The sequence below is a fragment of the Pyrus communis genome, chromosome 5 (assembly GCF_041283825.1).
Source record: "Pyrus communis isolate YQ-2024b chromosome 5, ASM4128382v1, whole genome shotgun sequence".
In the NCBI taxonomy this organism is placed as follows: domain Eukaryota; kingdom Viridiplantae; phylum Streptophyta; class Magnoliopsida; order Rosales; family Rosaceae; genus Pyrus; species Pyrus communis.
The window spans coordinates 33,122,582-33,130,021 of NC_142569.1; positions in this window are offsets into that span (position 1 = coordinate 33,122,582).

Below are 7,440 nucleotides of genomic sequence, written 5' to 3' on the forward strand. Positions count from 1 at the left end.
ATTCATTTAAGTCATGCTCACTATCTTTTAAGAACAAGGGTGTGGACTGTCCTACACTAGGCTAGGTGAGGATAATGTGGGTTAACAAAGAATAAAGGCTAAACAAGGCTCAACGGGGTTAAAACTTACAACAAATACAAAATATGGGAAGTAAGGCTATTTGGCTATGGTGACAACTACACAACTTCATCTTGATATATGTTATGCAATTCAATGTCATGCTTTGAATGAAACGGATATAAGTTCTAGCATTTAGTTCTATCATGATACAATTGAATTCCAAGTAGCAACCAAGCAAGGAATAATGAGATCATGCAACAACTTTAGAAAACAAAGAATCACAGATTATAACTCTCCAAAGAAGGTAATGGCTCGAGTCTCACAGGGATGTAGCGTTATTATGAGTTTCTTCCTTCAAGCATGTTACAAAAACCAATTTTTCTTTTATGATTGCATGTGAAGTCATACATTATAACCATAACCAAGCATATACCAAGAGTAAATCAAACTTTCATCCATGTTTATAACTCTCTTTAACAGTCATGCAATTACAAACCAAATCCTTGTCATTTTGTTGGAAGGTACCCTAAGACACAAACACACAAAAACGACTCAAAACACTCTTTTTAGGCTTTTCAAAACATGTTTTTCAAATTTTTATGTGATTTTCGGAGTTATAAAAACAAAACATACTAAAACACTCTAAAACAACTTAAAAACACCTTAAAACAGCAAGGAACAACATTTTGAAGTTATGGGCGACAAATCCAACGAATTTGCATTAAATATACTTAGTTACCCCCCCCCCCCCCACACTTAAATCAAACATTGTCCTCAATGTTTTAAGCATAGATTCACACAAAACATAAGTAAACACACAAAAAACAACTAAACATACTAAACATGGCAGAATGTAATTAACAAAGAGAAGAGTTTAGGGACGCAAATCTGGTTATGGAGTGTAAATTCCCTCTTTTCCTTGGTGATTGCATTGAGGCTTTGATCTTTGTGATTCCACAGGCTTACTCTTGAACTGGTTTCCGCCCATCGTTGATTTTCCTTTGTGCTACTCTTAAACTGGGCAGCAGGATTCTTTTGGTCTCCCCCGAAGGTCTGAGCTTACTCTTTTTGTCTGTTTCTTTGTTCAATCTCTCCAATTCGTATTGAAGAGGGTTAGATGATACTCAGCATATGCAGTTGTTGCTTGTCTCCACATGCTTCAATGTATCATTTTCACTTGCCTTACATGCTCCCCTTTGCAGAAGTGGTCCCTTCTCTGGAAGTGTATCAACCGTTGAAGATGACTACTCGAGAGCAACGCTAGGTAAGCAATCAGGAATAGATTCCAGGCAGTTGGCGCCAGATCGGAAGACTGACTCCAAGTGCCGGCTGATTGCTTCTTTTACTTTGCCATGCGAGTAAGAACAAGGACAAAGAAAAAGACAGGGAAAGAGCATGATATGAGATACTTTTGCTTTTGACCTTGATGATATGAGATACCTTTGCTTTTGAAGAAGCGGTGAATGAATCAGCACATGCTTCAATCTGCCGTTTCCTCCTGGGTCATCTGTACTCCAGGCATCTGGTATCATCTTTGGGGAAGAAGAAAAAAATGAGTATTTCGAAAGGCTTTGCTGGGAGTGCGCCCTCAGAGGTGAGGAAGAGTTGGGCATTTTCTTCAGGTCTGCCTTGCCATAAAAGATGAAGGTCGACATATATAGAGATAATATCAAGTGGTGGTTTTGTTCTTTTACCCCTGTCGACAAACGTTTTGATCCCGCAAATCTGGCTTTTTGAAATAGTGGCGCCTCTTCGATTTCTGAACGACGCCCCTTCGATTTCTGAGCAGGCGCCCCTTTTGCTTTCTGAACGACACGTAGTAGTGCGGATGCGGCTCCTTTTGACAAAGCTGCAAGCGTTTTCTGAAAAGCAGAGAAAGCGTCGCCGAACTTTGCGCTTGTCGGCTAAAGATGTGTAGTTGCGATGATGGCCTCCACGTGTTTTCTGAAAAGAAGAAATCTTTTGACAAAGTTGAACACGTCCTCTGAAAAGCCGAGAAAGTGTCGCCTAAATTACGCCGGAAATTCCGGCTTTTTGAATCGGTGGACGCGTCGCCTTGGCTTCTTATAGAGGTATCGATCACCGCCAACATACACACTCTGAAGATTTCCCATTCTTGAACATCGTCTCTGGCCCTTTGAAATTTTAACTCCATCCACCCCTTCTCTTTGAACACTTTTGAAAAATGGCAAACCCATCGAACCTTAGCTTAGAATTGAGTCTCAGCAGTGATACGGGCGCGCCGCGTCAAGGTAACGTATGGCGCCCTTCTTTCTTATCTTCTAACGGTCCTCTTACAGGTGAAGACTCCGTGATGCAGGACGCCACAACAGCTACAATAGTAGCTAGGAACCTCCTCACTCCAAAAGATAGTAGGCTGCTGTCAGGACGGTCCGATGAGTTGGCCGTTCAAGAGTCCCTCACTCTTAGTGTTCAGTGTGCGAGCTCTGTGTCCAACATGGGCCAACGCCTGCTTGCCCGCTCCCGTCAGGTGGAATCATTGATGGCAGAGGTGGAAAGTCTTAAGCAAAAGATCCAGCAGCTTAAGTACGAGAATAGAAGTTTGCATGTGCTTGCAAATAACTATTCGTCAGGCATGAAGAGGAAGCTTGATGAGCTGCAAGAATCTGAGGGTCGAATTCAAAGTGACCGTCAAAGGCTTGCGGCTTGTCTCCAGAGGCACCTTTTTCCTGGGTCATCCAGCGCTTGGCCAAGTATTGAGGCCTGGAATGCTCTAGCTCCGATGCCTCCCGCTCCGATGCCTTCCGCTCCGATGCCTCCCGCTCCGATGCCTTCCGCTCCGATGCCTCCCGCTTCATTGCCTTCCGCTTCGACGCCTCGTAGTGGGGCTTCATGTAAACAACCTTTGTGAAGCTCCATCTTTCTCCATGTTTAGTATTTTATTTAATAAATAATTTTTTTTTTTTTTTTTTGAACATGCTTTGTTTTATTCAGTGCATTGGGTTGCCTCCCAAGTAGCGCTTTCTTTTACGTCTTGCAGCTGGACGAAGAACCCAATCACTCCAGGATATGTTCACGAATCGGATGAGAACTCCGAGTCATAAACTAGTACCTAAAACAAGAAACAAAACAAGATTAAGAATCTGGAATAAAATAAAAAAAACAAACGAAAATAAAACAATCCAAGGGATGAGCAAATTTTCTAATCCCCGGCAACGGCGCCAAAATTTGATGCGTGATTTAAACGCACACAAATTAAACCCTCTTTTTGACAATTGTAGTATAAGTATAAGTAGGGATCGTTCTGGACCGGGGATTAGGAGGGATTGTTAATCACTTGGATTTGACTCAAAAACGTAAAAACACAATATAAAACACTAAACTAGACTCAAAGAATGTAAAACTAAACTTTAAAACACTAAAACAAACCAAAAGACTCAAACATCACCCAAAACACTCAAAACTGCCTTAAAAACACTTTCTGGGCAGTTTTGAGCACTTTGGTGAATTTGGACGAATTTGTGCAACAAATTGAATCAAAACACTTATAAACACAAACTAAGACACTTTCTAACTAATTTGGACAATAAAGTAAAGGGGGATTGAAATTTGGACGAAATTAAACTAAATGAACAAATTGTAATTTAAAGCAAAATGTAAATATGAATGTGATGAAATAGAATGATGAAAAACTAGTTAGAGGGTTCCTTATCCACACATGAACATAAGCATATAATTTGACTCCCAGTTATGACTTCAACAAACGATGAATGACAATGCTCCAAGTTAATTAGGTCTGCTTAAACTAACTTTCAGATTTCCCTAGATTCATTGGATTGAATGGAATACGCATTACAACCAAATTATTCCTAATCAAAGTCCCTAACATGGAATACGCATGATAGAGACATTCAACAAAGATCATTAAGTTCAACGGAAATCATAAACATCGACTAGGCATTCATAACTATGGAATACGCATGTTAATCCAGCCTAAGGTTTACTAAACACAATCGTGACTAGCGATTTTTACTACTCATGAATATAAGTTCATAACGATTAGGTGAAATTCCCTTATATCCTAGCATCAAGTTTAGGCATGCAAATTAAGTGTCGACCCTCAACCCACATACATAAACAAGTTCTTAATCAAAACAGAAAAGTAAACCACATCTAAAGTTCATGAATTCATAACTGGAGTAAATCAAATCATAACCAACATATGTCCATGGCTTCAAATTCGCCTCTAACTAAAAAGAAATTAGTTCCACATGTTTAACATAATTGAACAACAAATTAAATTAAACATGAGAACAGAAACAAAAGAAGAAAGAAAACACTCCAAAAGTTGCAAATTGTAAAGATGAATGTGATGATATTGAATTGATGGAAAGTTAGCTACGGGGTTCATCTCCACATATGTTATACTTGCATAATAAAACGATTTCCAATTGCGTTTCAATAAATCATTAATTCTCAACGCTCCAAGTTAATTAGATCCGCTTAAATTAACTTTCAAATCTTCCTAACGTTATTGAATTGGATGATTGCATACGACAACCCAAAACATTCCCCACAAGTCCCCTACATGATTGCATAATAGAGAAACAAGCAAGAATCATTACGCTCTATGAAAATTATAAGTGTTGACGAGGCATTCGTTACTATGGAATACGCATGAAACTTATGCCAAGAATTCGTTTAACGCGATTGTTTATAAGCAACCTCCACTACTTGTGAATATAAGTTCGTAACTATTAGGTGAAACTCACTTATATTCTAGCGTCATATTCATGCATGATAATTAAGTGTACACTCTCAATAGACATACATAAATAAGTTATCAATCAAACAGTTAAACGAATTGAATCCACAACTTATGAAACGCAATTAGAAGTAATCAAATCAAAATGCAAGCATAAACATATATTTCGAATTTCCTCATAACTTTGAAATCAAAGAAACACCTAAACATTCCAACAACTCAAACTTGAATTGTATGAACGTTTAGGCCCTCTTATCTTTCTCTTCGTTGTAGCACAAGGTCTAAGGATAGTTTGATGGTGTGAATGGTTTGGGGAGTGGTGAAAATGGAAGGATGGTGTTTGTGTGAATGATGGCAGATTGTGTGGATGAATGATTAGGGTCTTGTAAGGGTGGAAATGCATGTGGAGTGCATGGTTGTGTTGGTTGAATTAAAGAATGGGAATGCAATCTGAAATGCATGTGAATTATGTTGGAAAGAAGGGGAAGTCACGGCAAAGGAAAGTGTTTGGTGATGGGTGCATGTGTTGGTGGTTTTGCATGTGAATTAAAACTAGAGTGAATGATGATGAATGCATGTGGATTAAAGAGAGAGAATGTGGTGTAATGATGAAGTGAATGCATGTGGAATGGCTGCAAAGATGAAGTGGACAACCTGGAATTGCAAGGTTAATGAGTGGTGTTGTTGGATTGAGTGTGCATGAATTGATGGAATGCACGGTTATGGGAGAATATGAATGGTTTTAAATGTCCTAAAACTAAAGGGAACAAGGTTTCAACACTTTGGTCTTCAATTAGGTCTTCAATTTCGTCCAACACTTTGGCTCCAAGCATAAGCTATCCATCCTTAGCCCAAAAGTGCTCCAAAAGTCTCCAAAATGCATCTTTTTGCTCCTTTAGCCCTTTGGACCTACAAACACACGAAAATAGCTTAAAGTACTAAAATTACTAAGTACTAGCAACATAAATGCAAGAAAACAAGCAAACTAAGGCGCATAAATATGCTCCTATCACTTACTTCAATGAGAATGGTGGGGTACAATCGCCCTTCTCATTAATCATGTAAATTTCGAGTCTGAAGTTTCGAGTGCTTATCATTTTGGCCTGAAGATCAAAATAAAAAATTTGGTGAGAACGAGAAGTTCTAACACTATATTCTTCCAGGAATACATATTATTGCAAGTTTTTACACATCTCATTTTTCTTTCAGAAAAGAAAATGGCGAACTTGGCAAAACTTGATTTTGTTGCCTTGGACATTACTGGGAAAAACTACCTTACTTGGGCAGTGGATACCAAGATCCATCTAGAGGCAGGGAATCTTGGAGAAATCATTAGGGAGGAAAACAGTGCATCCTTTCAAGATCGGGCGAAGGCTATGATCTTTATTCGTCGCCACCTTGATGAAGGACTAAAGAGTGAGTACCTAACAGTTGAAGATCCATTAGCTCTTTAGAAGGCATTGAGAAATAAATACAATCACCAGAAAACAATGATTCTTCCAATAGCTCGTTATGAGTAGACTCACCTAAAGATCCAGGATTTTAAGTCAGTGGCTGAGTACAATTCTGTGATCTTCAGAATTAGCTCCCAGATGAAGCTTTGTGAGGAAACCATCACTGAGGAATATATGCTGGAAAAAAACTTTCAACACCTTTCATGCCTCCAACGTGCTCCTGCAGTAGCAGTACAGAGAGCGAGGCTTCACTGAATACAACCAGTTGATATTTATGCTCCTATTAACTAAACAAAATAATGAGCTCCTGATGAAGAATCATGAGTCCCGACCTACTGGATCGACACCATTCCCAGAAGTGAATGTTGTTTCCCTTGAAGGGAATACCATATCCTCTCGTGGCAATAATTACAAATGAGAACGTGACCACAAGTAAGGCATGTGGAATGGGAAAGGCAAGAACCATGGTGTCTAGTTTCACAACCAAGTTCTAAAGCATAATTCAGGCTCGAGCTTCAAGAATGCAAATCGCGACAAAGGAAAAACTTATACGAACAACGCTCCTAAAAACTCTAAATGAGCCTGACATAGGTGTGGTGGCAATGGGCACCAGGCGCGTACCTGTAGTACCCCAAAACATCTAGTGGATCTATATCAAGCCTCCCTCAAGGAGAAGGGTGTCGAGATCAATTTTCTCGACCAGGCTAGACTAATGGATATACATGATCCAGTGCTCAACTTATCAGGGTAGTTGAACACAACCCACCTAGATGCTTCAGACTTCATTATCGAAAGAGGGAATGAAGTGTACCAGTTCGATTGAATCATTTATGATTGATGTATTCTGAACTTGTTGTTTAAAACTCGCATTTCAATTTCCTTTTATTATGAATAAGTTGTTTTAACTACGATCCCCTTTACTCAGAAAGCATGGATAAAAACTGTGGTTATTCTCAAAACATAAGAAATGGCGGAGATATTTGTCTTGCAGATAGTGCAACCACGCATACAATACTTCGTGATCGAAAGTATTTCTCAAGCTTAATGCCTACAAAAGTAAGGGTAATAACAACAATATCAGGCCAATCAAATGTAATTGAAGGCTGATGAAATGTCCAGATTATTTTACCAAATGGAACAATATTGTACATACAAAATGCATTGTATGCTGCTCGATCTACTCGAAATTTGTTGGGTTTC